We start from the raw sequence: 15106 nt of genomic DNA on the forward strand, positions 1-15106 counted from the left end.
ACCACCCTTCCTACTTTAAACCCACATGGTGGGCCCATAACCCAAAGGTCCTAGGATCGAAACCTGACTCTCCTGTACACCCCCTGTTCCCATGGTTACCCCTCGCGGGTGGCCTCGTATGTAATTCATGAGCCACCTTCCGAGGGATCATCAATTCTGGTTTCAAACACAATACTTATTCACGTTGCCCCGAACCCCCTTTCTCCTTTCAACTAGGCATCGAACGATTGCCTACCCGTTCGAAACTTCTCATGAAACCTTCTTATTCTGCTCTCGAAGTTTTTCTTAAGTTCAATTCGAGAGATACTTTCTGCCGTATACCCTGAACTATCTACCAGATAATCATACTTCTAAGGTTCGTTTTTCCAAAGTTATCCCTTGTCCGTTCGTAAATACAGTGAAGGTTCAGAAGGAAGGCCAACAACTTCATCATGAGGCATTGATACCGAGAAATGAAGACATCAATGCTATGGATCAACCTCTTCGAGAAGAGCAACCAAAGACGAGAAGATCCATTAGAATTTCGTAACCAAATCTTTCCCCCTTACTCCATCTCTTAAATCTCGGGACGAGATTTCTTGTAGTGGAGGAGAATTGTGACGCCCGGATAATTAGTCCCACGTCACCACGGTTACAGTTACTAATCTCGCGCTAGTTCGAAATCTATTTGAATTTAAATTCAAAATCTAGCAAACAATAAAAGTTTTCAAATATTAAAACTAAAAATGTTCGGAATGAGCCAAATAATGCATAAGTAAAAATGGTGGAGAAACCACATTGTTATAAAAGGTTTAAATGCACTTAGGTAATTAAAGTAGTAGTTAAAATAATTAAATAAATACATATTGCATTTTATTAAATATTAAACTATTTTGTTTTGCGTTAACAATTACTATGGCAGTAGTATAATGGTTTAGACTGATTTAGGAACTAGTTAGGTATTTATTTCTAACTAAAATAAATAAACAGAAAGTGAAATAAATAAAGAATAAAAACTTAAACAAAAGAAAAATGGAAACAAAAAAACCCGTGGCCAACCGGGCCGCGTCACGGCCGGCCGTCCCACCGGCCCACCCGTGCCTCTGGCCTGCCGTGCCCAAAACCTAGCCCGACCGACACCCACAACCCCCCACTTCCCCCGACCCCCCCTTCTCGCTGAGTTCCCCTTCCCCCCGATCTGGATCAGGGGCGCTCGATGCCACCACCGCCCGGAACCCCCCGCTGGAGCCGCCGCCACCCGCCGTCGTCGATGCCGCCTTCCCGTCTTCGTCACTTGTTCTCATCCCCCTCCTCGCCGAACGCCATTGAGCACGCTGCCTCCCTTCCCTACAACGAACGTGAGCACGCCCCGTGCTCCCTCTCTGCCCCCCCTGTGGCCACCGTGCCCCGGCAAGTTGCCCATGACCCTCGTGCTCGTTCACCCGCACGCAGGCTGCCCGCGCGCCGCCTCCGCTCGCCACTGCCTGCGGTGCGCGCTCGCCCGCGCCCACGGCCACGCCCCCTCTGCTGTAGCTGCTTCTACTACTGCATTGCCGAGCCTCGCCCCCACCCCCGCATCTCTTCCTTGCCACTGCACGCGCCTGCTGCCTCCTCTCCTGTGGCACCACCAACCTCCACCCCCGTGCGCCCGCTGCCTCCTCTCCTGCGCCCCCAACCTCCACCAGCGTTTGCCCTCGGCCACGCCCGCGCCAGTCGCACCCGTGGCGGCCCCCTCACCTTCCCTCACCCCGCTCCAGCTCAACGGCCACGCCACACGCCGCGCCGCCGCCCGCTCTGGCAGCCGCTGGCCCGCTGCGGTGCCCCTCCCCGCTGCTACCCTGTGGCTGCTTGCATTCTGCATCACCCGCTGTTGCTGCCGCAAGCGCATGCCCGAGTCCTCGCTGTACCGCCGTCGACACCCACACCGTCGCCGCCCGCCGACCACCGCGAGCCTCCTCCCCCTCGCCGTGCGCTCCTCCCTGCGGCGCCCTATCGGGCGCCAGCAGCGCCCGCCCGCCACCCTTTGCTCGTTAGCCCGCGTGCCCGTTAGGCCCCCTATGCCTATGACAATTGGGCCCCGCCCCAGAGAACAAAAAAGTATTAAAAAACATAATATAAAAATATAATCAATTAATCAATTAACTTAATTAATTTGGTTTAATTAAACTAATTAAACTTGGTGAACCTAAATATCTGATTAAAACTAACTAATCTGTTAGTTAGGGTAATGTGTCTATGACAGACGGGACCCACGCGTTAGTTTGACCAGTCAACGGTCATAGTTGACCACTGACATCATGCTGACATCATGACGATGTCATAATTGCATTTTCTAATTTAATTAAATCTATGAAGTCTGAAAATGAATTAAAACTTTAAAAATTAATATAAAATAATCCATAGCTCGGATGAAAAAACTTTGTACATGAAAGTTGCTCAAAAACGACGAGACGAATCCGAATACGCAGCCCGTTCATCCACCACACATCCCTAGCATGGTGAACATGCAACTTTCCCCCTTCGGTTTGACTGTCCGGAGATGCCAAACACCTAGAATACTTTCCCGGTTGTTTTCCCCCTTCGCCGGTATCACCTCCTACTGCGTTAGGGCACACCTAGCACCGTTACTTGTCATGTCATGCATCTTATATGCATATGTCTGCATTGTATTCATTGTTTCTTCCCCCTCTTCTCTCTAGTATACTATGAGACTGACGCCGCTGCTGGTGCCCCGACCGACTATGTTGTTGACGACCCCTACTTGCCCGAGCAACCAGGCAAGCCCCCCCCTTGATCACCAGATATCGCCTATTCTCCTCTCTACTGCTTGCATTAGAGTAGTGTACCATGTTGCTGCTTTTCGTTAATCCTATTCTGATGCATAGCCTGTCCTTGCTACTATTGATTGATACCTTACCTGCAATCCTAAATGCTTAGTATAGGATGCTAGTTTATCATCAGTGGCCCTACATTCTTGTCTGTCTGCCGTGCTATACTATTGGGTCGTGATCACTAGGGAGGTGATCACGGGTATATACTTATATACATATACATGATACATGTGATGACTAAAGACATGTCGGCTCATAGAGTACCCGCGAGTGATTCACAGATTGGGGGCTGAAAGGACCTTTGTCCCGACGGCCCTCTGGGTGGATCTTTGTGGCGGAGCGACAGGGCAGGTTAGACCACCCAGGAGAGAGGTGGGCCTAGCCCTGGTCGGCGTTCGCGGTTACTTCAAGATAACACGCTTAACGAGATCTTGGTATTTGACTTGAGTCTGGCCACTGGCCTATACGCACTAACCAACTATGCGGGAACAATTATGGGCACTCGACATCGTGGTATCAGCCGAAGCCTTCCTGACGTCAGCGACTGAGCGGCGCGCACCGGGTTGGACCACGTAACGCAATTTCCTTTGTAATGGAGGTTGCTAGGTCTGCTCACCGGCCGCGTACGCAACGTGCAGGTGTGCAATGGGCGATGTGCCCAGACCCCTACGCGCATAGGATTTAGACCGACGTGCTGACCTCTCTGTTGTGCCTATGTAGGGCTGCGATGTGTTGATCTTCCGAGGCCGGGCATGACCTAGGAAAGTGTGTCCGGCCAAAGGGGATCGAGCGTGTTGGGAAATGTGGTGCACCCCTGCATGGAAGTTTATCTATTCGAATAGTCGTGTCCCTCGGTAAATGGACGACCTGGAGTTGTACCTTGACCTTATGACAACTAGAATCAGATACTTAATAAAATACACGCTTCCAAGTGCCACATACAACCCGGTGATCGCTCTCTCACAGGGCGACGAGGAGAGGATCGCCGGGTAGGATTATGCTATGCGATGATACTTGGTTAACTTACCATCTATTCTCTTCTACTGCTTCAAGATGGAGGCTGCCAGAAGCGTAGTCTTCGATAGGACTAGCTATCCCCCTCTTTTTCTGGCATTCTGCAGTGCAGTCCACATATACTACCCCTTTCATTAATACCAATGCATATGTAGTGTAGCTCCTTCCTTGCGAGTACTTTGGATGTGTACTCACGGTTTCTTTGCTTCCCCTTTTTCCCCTTTCTATACACGATTGTTGCGACCAGACGATGGAGTCCAGGAGCCAGACGCCACCGTCAATGACGACTCCTACTACTCTGGAGGTGCCTACTACTACGTGCAGGCCGCTGATGATGACCGAGTAGTTTAGGAGGATCCCAGGCAGGATGCCTGCGCCTCTTTCGATATGTATCCCAGTTTGTGCTAGCCATCTTATGGCAACCTGTACTCAGATATTGTTGCTTCCGCTGACTCGTCTATGATCGAGCTCTTGTATTCGAGCCCTCGAGGTCCTAGCTTCTAATATGATGCTTGTATGACTTATTTTATTGGTAGAGTTGTGTTGTGATATCTTCCCATGAGTCCCTGATCTTGATCATACACGTTTGTGTGTATGATTAGTGTACGGTCAAATCGGGGCCATCACATTGGGTATGTTGCCATTTGTCAAACTGAAAAGATTGACATTTGTTTATCTAGTAACATTGCCATTTCTCAACCTTGTAACACTACGATTTGTCAAAATATGCAGCTACAAATCACCAGCACTATCTAATTTTTGCAACTAAAATCACTAGCACTGTTCATATGGACACCACTAGCAGGCGTGAGTTGATGGACGCATATGCAAATGTACCATTGATTACATACAACAAGTCATCAACCCACAACGACAACGAGGATACACGTTGGATTATAGATCATTTCCAACAAAACTTTCTAGTAAAAAATTTCTCACACAACAAATAACAAAGCGATGAAATGAACTTTAGCTCAACCACTCGCCGGCGTTGGAAATGCTTGCTTTGAACCAGAAGTGATTCTTTGGGAAGGGCCAACTACTATCAATCTCGAGACCAATGCATGACTGATCATCGAGGCTGAAGCGGCCTATGTCAGGACCCATATTAGGACGGTAGGTGATACGTCTCCATCGTATCTATAATTTTTGATTGCTCCATGCTATTATATTATCTATTTTGGATATTAATGTGCTTTATTTACACTTTTATATCATTTTTGGGACTAACCTACTAACCGGAGGCCCAACCCAAATTGCTGTTTTTTTGCCTATTGTAGGGTTTCGAAGAAAAGGAATATCAAATGGAGTCCAAACGGAATGAAACCTTCTGGAACGTGATTTTCTCAACAAACGTGATCCAGGAGACTTGGAGTGGATATCAAGAAACAAGGGAGGAAGGCACGAGGCAGGGGGCGCGACTACCCCCTGGGCGCGCTCTCCACCCTCGTGGGCCCTCCGTTGCTCCACCGACGTACTTCTTCCTCCTATATATATCCACGTACCCCCAAACATCCAGGGCACCATGAAAACCTAATTCCACCGCCGCAACCTTCTGTACTCGAGAGATCCCATCTCGGGGCCTTTTTCGGAGCTTCGCCGGAGGGGGCATTGATCACGGAGGGCCTCTACATCAATTCCATGGCCTCTCCGGTGATGTGTGAGTAGTTTACTTCAGACCTACGGGTCCATAGTTATTAGCTAGATGACTTCTTCTTCTCTCTATTTGGATCTCAATACAAAGTTCTCCTCGATCTTCTTGGAGATCTATTCGATGTAATCTTCTTTTGCGGTGTGTTTGTCGAGATCCGATGAATTGTGGGTTTATGATCCAGATTATCTATGAACAATATTTGATTCTCCTCTGAATTCTTTTATGTATGATTAGTTTATCTTTGCAAGTCTCTTCGAATTATCAGTTTGGTTTGGCCTATTACATTGATCTTTCTTGGAATGGGAGAAGTGCTTAGCTTTGGGTTCAATCTTGCGGTGCTCGATCCCAGTGACAGAAAGGAAACTGACACATATTGTATTGTTGACATCGAGGATAAAAAGATGGGGTTTATATCATATTGCATGAGTTTATCCCTCTACATCATGTCATCTTCCTTAAAGCATTACTCTGTTCTTATGAACTTAATACTCTAGATGCATGCTGGATAGCGGTCGATGTGTGGAGTAATAGTAGTAGATGCAGAATCGTTTCGGTCTACTTGTCTCGGACGTGATGCTTATATACATGATCATACCTAGATATTCTCATAACTATGCTCAATTCTATCAATTGATCGACAGTAATTCGTTTACCCACCGTAATACTTATGCTCTTGAGAGAAGCCACTAGTGAAACCTATGGCCCCCGGGTCTATCTTTCATCATATTAATCTTCCAATACTTAGTTGTTTCCTTTGCCGTTTATTTTACTTTGCATCTTTATTTCTCTTTATTATAAAAATACCAAAATATTATCTTATCATATCTATCAGATCTCACTCTCGTAAGTGACCATGAAGGGCTTGACAACCCTTTTATCGCGTTGGTTGCGAGGTTCGTATTTGTTTGTGTAGGTGCGTGGGACTTGAGCATGATCTCCTACTGGATTGATACCTTGGTTCTCAAAAACCAAGGGAAATACTTATGCTACTTTGCTGCATCACCCTTTCCTCTTCAAGGGAAAACCAACGCAGTGCTCAACAGGTAGCAAGAAGGATTTCTAGCGCCGTTGCCGGGGAGATTCGTGCCAAGTCAAGTCAATATTTGACTCCCACAACGAGTCATTTCTGGTGCCATTACCAAGTCAAAACATACCAAGTACCCATCACAAACTCTTATCCCTCGCATTACATTATTTGCCATTTGCCTCTCGTTTTCCTCTCCCCACTTCACCCTTGCCGTTTTATTTGCCATCTCTTTCACTCACCTTTCTTTCGCCATGTCGGAATCAAAAAGGGTTGGGGGTTCTCTGCCGAGTTTTAGTACTTTTGACAATCCTTCTATTCTCTCTAAACTCATAAAAAATTATGCTATGGAAGGACCTGCCGGAGTTATCAATGAGAATCTTAATAATTTTGACGAAGATGATTCCGGAATTTTTCATTATTTACTCGACGAATCTTTGAAAGATTCTTGGGATAGACTATTAAGGATCCCGGCCAGCTATGTGCCCCAATACCAAATTGAAATTTACTTAAAGAGCTTTTATGTTGCCCTACCTTCTTTGTTTAAGCATGTCCTAGATTCTATTTTTGACGAAGGTTGTTTTGAAGGGGATGCCGTAGATACTTATGAAAAGATGAAAACCATATTTGGGCACCCCATGAATGAGAGGGTTGAATCCACATCTCTTTTGCTCTCCTACCAAAACAAATCTATCAAAGAGATGAAAGCTAGCTTAGATGCAAATTTCCGTAAAATGCTTAATATTTCTTCTACCATTAAAAACCATGTGCTTTATCAAAATAGAAATATTAATTCCATAGATAATAAGTTTGCTCTTTTCTTCCCTTAAACCAAAGATGACAATACCTAGATTTATCTTCGCTTTTATGCCTAGCTAGGGGCGTTAAACGATAGCGCTTGTTGGGAGGCAGCCCAATTTTATTTTTATTCCTTGCTTTTTGCTCCTGTTTAGTAATAGATAATTTATCTAGCCTCTGTTTTGGTTGTGTTTTTTGTGTTCAATTAGTGTTTGTTCCAAGTAAAACCGTTGGGAAGACTTGGGGAAAGTCTTTTTGATCTTGCTGTAAAAAAACAGAAACTTTAGCGCTCACGAGAATTGCTGCCATTTTTATTTGGAAGGTGATATTTAGTTAATTATTTTTTCATATGATTAATAGATAAATTCATCACGTCCAGCAATTTATTTTAGAATTTTTGGGGTTCCAGAACTTGCGTTAGCTACATATTACTACAGACTGTTCTGTTTTTGACAGATTCTGTTTTTTCTTGTGTTGTTTGCTTATTTTGATGAATCTATGGCTAGTAAAAGAGTTTATAAACAATAGAGAAGTTGGAATACAGTAGGTTTAACACCAATATAAATAGATAATGAGTTCATTACAGTACCTTGAAGTGGTGTTTTGTTTTCTTTTGCTAACGGAGCTCACGAGATTTTCTATTTTGAGTTTTATGTTGTGAAGTTTTCAAGTTTTGGGTAAAGATTTGATGGATTATGGAACAAAGAGTGGCAAGAGCCTAAGATTGGGGATGCCCATGGAACCCCAAGGTAAAATTCAAGGACACCAAAAAGCCTAAGCTTGGGGATGCCCCGAAAGGCATCCCCTCTTTCGTCTTCGTCTATCGGTAACTTTACTTGGAGCTATATTTTTATTCACCACATGATATGTGTTTTACTTGGAGCGTCTTGTATGATTTGAGTCTTTGCTTTTTAGTTTACCACAATCATCCTTGCTGTACACACCTTTTGAGAGAGACTCACATGAATCGAAATTTATTAGAATACTCTATGTGCTTCACTTATATCTTTTAGAGCACGGTGGTGGATTTGTTTTATAGAAACTATTGTTCTCTCATGCTTCACTTTTATTATTTTGAGAGTCCTTAAGAAAAACATGGCAGTAATAAAAACTTTCATATAAGCGCATTGAATACTATGAGAAGTTTGATACTTGATAATTGTTTTGAGATATGGAGATGGTGATATTAGAGTCATGCTAGTTGAGTAGTTGTGAATCTGAGAAATACTTGTGTTGAAGTTTGTGATTCCCGTAGCATGCACGTATGGTGAACCGTTATGTGATGAAGTCGGAGCATGATTTATTGATTGATTGTCTTCCTTATGAGTGGCGGTCGGGGACGAGCGATGGTCTTTTCCTACCAATCTATCCCCCTAGGAGCATGCGCGTAATACTTTGTTTCGATAGCTAATAGATTTTTGCAATAAGTATGTGAGTTCTTTATGACTAATGTTGAGTCCATGGATTATATGCACTCTCACCCTTCCACCATTTCTAGCCTCTCTAGTATCGCACAACTTTCGCTGGTACCATAAACCCACCATATACCTTCCTCAAAACAGCCACCATACCTACCTATTATGGCATTCCCATAGCCATTCCGAGATATATTGCCATGCAACTTTCCACCGTTCCGTTATTATGACACGCTTCATCATTGTCATATTGCTTGCATGATCATGTAGTTGACATCGTATTTGTGGCAAAGCCACCATTCGTAATTCTTCATACATGTCACTCATGCATCATTGCACATCCCAGTACACCGCTGGAGGCATTCACATAGAGTCATATTTTGTTCTAAGTATTGAGTTGTAATTCTTGAGTTGTAAGTAAATAAAGTGTGATGATCATCATTATTAGAGCATTGTCCCAAGTGAGGAAAAGATGATGGAGACTATGATTCCCCCACAAGTCAGGATGAGACTCCGGACGAAAAAAGAGAGAAAAGAGGCCAAAAGAAAAAAAAAGAGAAAGAAGGCCCAAATAAAAAAATGAGAGAAAAAGAGAGAAGGGACAATGTTACTATCCTTTTTCCACATTTGTGCTTCAAAGTTGCACCATGTTCTTCATATAGAGAGTCTCCTATGTTATCACTTTCATATACTAGTGGGAATTTTTCATTATAGAACTTGGCTTGTATATTCCAATGATGGGCTTCCTCAAAATGCCCTAGGTCTTCGTGAGCAAGCAAGTTGGATGCACACCTACTTAGTTTCTTTTGTTGAGCTTTCATATACTTATAGCTCTACTGCATCCGTTGCATGGCAATCCCTACTCACTCACATTGATATCTACTAATGGGCATCTCCATAGCCCGTTGATATGCCTAGTTGATGTGAGACCATCTTCTCCTTTTTGTCTTCTCCACAACCACCATTCTGTTCCACCATAGTGCTATATCCATGGCTCACACTCATATATTGCGTGAAGATTGAAAAAGTTTGAGAATATCAAAAGTATGAAACAATTGCTTGTCTTGTCATCGGGGTTGTGCATGATTTAAATATTTTGTGTGGTGAAGATAGAGCATAGCCAGACTATATGATTTTGTAGGGATAGCTTTCTTTGGCCATGTTATTTTGAGAAGACATGATTGCTTTGTTAGTATGCTTGAAGTATTATTATTTTTATGTCAATATTAAACTTTTATCTTGAATCTTTCGGATCTGAACATTCATGCCACAATAAAGAAAAATAACATTGAGAAATATGTTAGAAAGCATTCCACATCAAAAATTCTTCTTTTATCATTTACCTACTCGAGGACGAGCAGGAATTAAGATTGGGGATGCTTGATACGTCTCCAACGTATCTATAATTTTTGATTGCTCCATGCTATTATATTATCTATTTTGGATGTTAATGGGCTTTATTTTACACTTTTATATCATTTTTGGGACTAACCTACTAACCAGAGGTCCAACCCAAATTGCTGTTTTTTGCTTATTTTAGGGTTTCGAAGAAAAGGAATATCAAACGGAGTCCAAACGAAATGAAACCTTCGGGAACGTGATTTTCTCAACAAACGTGATTCAGGAGACTTGGAGTAGCCATCAAGAAACAAGGGAGGAAGGCACGAGGCAGGGGGGCACGCCTACCCCCTGGGCGCGCCCTCCACCCTCGTGGGCCCTCTGTTGCTCCACCAACGTACTTCTTCCTCCTATATATATATCCACGTACCCCCCAAACATCCAGGGGCACCACGAAGACCTAATTCCACCGCCGCAACATTCTGTACTCGAGAGATCCCATCTCGGGGCCTTTTCCGGAGCTCCACCGGAGGGGGCATTGATCACGAAGGGCCTCTACATCAACGCCATGGCCTCTCTGGTGATGTGTGAGTAGTTTACTTCAGACCTATGGGTCCATAGTTATTAGCTAGATGGATTCTTCTCTCTCTTTGGATCTCAATACAAAGTTCTCCTTGATCTTCTTGGAGATCTATTCGATGTAATCTTCTTTTGTGGTGTGTTTGTCGAGATTCGATGAATTGTGGGTTTATGATCCAGATTATCTATGAACGATATTTGATTCTCCTCTGAATTCTTTTATGTATGATTGGTTTATCTTTGCAAGTCTCTTCGAATTATCAGTTTGGTTTGGCCTACTAGATTGATCTTTCTTGCAATGGGAGAAGTGCTTAGCTTTGGGTTCAATCCTGCGGTGCTCGATCCCAGTGACAGACAGGGAACCGACACGTATTGTATTGTTGCCATTGAGGATAAAAAGATGGGGTTTATATCATATTGCATGAGTTTATCCCTCTTCATCATGTCATCTTCCTTAGAGCATTACTCTGTTATTATGAACTTAATACTCTAGATGCATGCTGGATAGCGGTCGATGTGTGGAGTAATAGTAGTAGATGCAGAATCGTTTCGGTCTACTTGTCACGGACGTGATGCATATATACATGATCATATCTAGATATTCTCATAACTATGCTCAATTCTATCAATTGCTCGACAGTAATTCGTTTACCCACCGTAATACTTATGCTCTTGAGAGAAGCCACTAGTGAAACCTAGGGCCCCTGGGTCTATCTTTCATCATATTAATCTTCCAATACTTAGTTATTTCCTTTGCCGTTTATTTTAATTTGCATCTTTATTTCTCTTTATTATAAAAATACCAAATATTATCTTATCATATCTATCAGATCTCACTCTCGTAAGTGACCGTGAAGGGCTTGACAACCCCTTTATCGCGTTGGTTGCGAGGTTCTTATTTGTTTGTGTAGGTGCATGGGACTTGAGCGTTATCTCCTACTGGATTGATGCCTTGGTTCTCAAAAATTAAGGGAAATACTTACGCTAATTTGCTGCATCACCCTTTCCTCTTTAAGGAAAAACCAACGCGGTGCTCAAGAGGTAGCAGTAGGGAAGCATAGTAATGTCCGAGGTATAGATACAGTTTCTTATCATAAATGGTAGTAACGTTGTGTCAACACCAGCTGGATCACCTTCCACCATCATTGGATAGTTTTGTCCAAGGAAGAGCGAGTTTCCTCCAAGACTTTCAATACAGAACCAAGGAGAAGGTGTTGGTGCTAGTACACTAGTATCCATCCCGAATACCCTGCAACGGATGTTGGAATAGGTCCGGAGAGTGCGACCATGCGAGACAACACCTACTTCCTTAGTAACACCAGAGTGCCCTGTATACAGACAAGAAGAGGTGATCCATCAGAATAAGTTGCCAGGCGCCACTGAGTATATGGGTCCTGCTCGGCCTCATGCTCGTAAAAATTTTCAAGTATAGGTGGTGGAATGTTCACATGACCTGGGAAACACAAGAAGGTTAATTAGTAAAGGGAAACTAGCTAACCCGCATGCATGTGGATGAAACAATTATAATTATGGTGGAAGACAAACATACTGAAAGCATCAGGATTCCATGCAAAAGTAGTGCCACGAGTGGTGGCAGTAAACACAAGACCCTCGTATTGAATTGCATCACAGTACTCATCCGTGTACAGAAATTGATTTTTGAGCAACATCCATCGAGGCATGGAAGTAAGTACGGCAACAAGCTTGCCGAAGATAGCAACAACTTCATATTTCGTGTAATCCCAAGAGCGTCTGGGAAATCGACAAATTGCTATCTGTAGCAACCCGACCTTAGATGGCCAAGTCTCTGTGCTTCAGTGTCATCCTTGGATCAGTAATGCTGACACACACAGTACTCGAAGGATTTATAACAGAGTGGCAATCACACACTTATTACATCAAATGTCTCAAAAGAGAACTTATTACAATAATATGGCTTAAGGCCATCTAATACGATAACAGCGGAAGGCTTGGAAGATAAAGTGAGTCCATCAACTCCAACGGCATAGATGAGCTGCACGGCAACGACCTAACGAACCTTACTCCTCGTCTGAAAAGTCTGCAACATAATACGTTGCAGCCCGAAAACGGGTCAGCACATGGAATATGCTGGCAAAGTAACACAGTAGAGAAGGAACAGAATAATGCTATCACTACATGCATATTTGGCTGGTGGAAAGCTCTATGGTTATAGTTTTTGCGAAAAGCCAATTTTTCCCTACAACAAAGGAATAGATTTTAGTTTAACTATCATGGTAGTTGAAACATCATTGAGAAGGTTCCGCCAACTCAATCCCAATTAAAGTGATTAACATCCCAACAATATTATTTAAGAATGATGAGATACATGTGATAACCCAAATACTAGATACTCAAGAATTGTCCATAACCGGGGACACGGCTAACCATGATTAGATTATACACTCTGCAGAGGTTTGTGCACTTTTCCCCACAAGACTCAATCGCCTCCGTTGGATTTCTCGCACTACAAGGTGTTTGAGAAACGGATGACCGAGACACAGCCTTTCAGAAACATTAACTCTATACTCCGGACAGACCATACCAAACCTACATCCCACTACCTGCTGATCTGCCTCTTCAAGAGCTTCATGTAACTTACTTAGCTATGCTAGAGCCCATAATAGCCTGTGGCTGCACACGGAAGTTTCTAGCATGAATCATCTTAGTTCCCTTTGAGCCTGGGTGGCGGTCCATAGGAAGATCACACGGTTACTCCGGGATTTCCAAAAATACAGGCAACACTGGGTACTCCAGGTGCCTCAATCCACCCAGATGTTAATTTAAGTTGCCACCTTAAGTTGAACCATTAATTAACAAACTCACATCTGTCATGGATTTCACTCAAACCCAAACCACGTCTACGAGCATACCATAGCATAGCAATATAAGCAACGCGTAGAAGTAACTCCCAAGGGTTTGAATGTAACAGGGTAATAGGTTCTATCTCGTCAACTACTTCCCAACCCACATGTTAATGACATCCTAATCATGCAATGTTTGAGGATTGGAACTAATGCATAAAAACTGGGTGATAAAAGGGATATGATCAAAGTGTTACTTGCCTTGCTGACGGTCTGCGAAACCTAGGGACTCGTAGTAGCACGTTTCGCACTCCGGGTGTTCTATCACAAACAAACAATAACATACATAAGCAACAAGCAAAGATGCGCAAAAGAAACTCAAATAAAATAGGTTGACCAGAAGGTTCAACTTAAGAACTCTGGTTCGCAAAAAGAATCAAATCAAACGGAGCAACGAAACTCGAATGACGAAAAAAGAAGCTTCGTTTACTAATATGAACCTAGGTCAAATTTTACAGTAGCAAAAACTTATTTAAGTTGGTTAAACGGAAAGAGAGTTTCGAGACGAAACTCTAGGCGCTTGAATCGCCTGATTCCGACTAACAAGCGAAAAGATAAATAGAAACTAAGATCGGATTAGAAATCGCGATCAGAAAACTCGCGGAATAGATCTGATAAAAGAAAACTGATGAACAGACTAACGAACGAGCGTTCGTTAGCTATAACTAATGGGCGAAAACCATTCGTTAAAACGAACGTACGGACGAACGTCCGCTAACTAGAAGAACCGAGAAAAACCGGCGATCCAAAAAAAATGAATCTAGGTTTTTCTAAAAAAAACAAACGGTTCTTTAAAAAAACCCGCGGCTCGGATCCGGCGGCTACCTCCGGCGAGGCGAGGTGGCAGGGCGGCGACGACGGCTTAGCGCGGCGGCGGTGGCTAGCGCGGGCGGCGGGGTTGGCGCGGGGTGGCGGTGGCTAGCGCGGGCGGCGGGGTTGGCGCGGGGCGGCGGTGGCTGTGGGGGTGGGAGGGGGGCTCAAGCGGCGCGTATATAAAGGGGCGGGGCGGGGCGGCTTGGAGGAGGGGCCAAGGCGGCGGCGGTGGAGCCTGGCTTGGACTCCTCATCCGAGTCGGCGGCGGCGGCGGCCTGGCTCGGCTGGGCCTTAGGCCCAGTCGGGCGCGGGAACTTTTTTTAAATAATTATTTCGCCGACCGAAATAAAATCCTAGAAAAATAAATAAAAATCAAAAAATGCCAAAATAAATTTTCACCGTCTAAATAAAATATTTAGAACGAGATGAACATTTTCTTGGCCCTAAAATGCAATTTTGAAAACGTGCAATTTTTCTAATGCAAACAAAATTGCAATAAAATCCAAATAAAACAAATATTTGATTTTAATATTTTTTCCTCCAATATTTCAATTATCTTGGAGAAGTCATATTAGCTCCTCTCATATATTTTGATATGAAATATTTTCGGAGAGAAAAATAATTAAAACCAAAATCCTCGTTTCATAATTCGGTAAAATCAAATTTGAAAACCGGGAAAAATCCCCAACTCTCTCCGAGGGTCCTTGAGTTGCTTAGGATTTCGAGGCTCGCGAGACGGAATGCAAATAAAATATGATATGCATGGATGACTATGTATA

Source organism: Triticum aestivum, chromosome 5A (assembly GCF_018294505.1).
Source record: "Triticum aestivum cultivar Chinese Spring chromosome 5A, IWGSC CS RefSeq v2.1, whole genome shotgun sequence".
Classification (NCBI taxonomy): Eukaryota; Viridiplantae; Streptophyta; class Magnoliopsida; order Poales; family Poaceae; genus Triticum; species Triticum aestivum.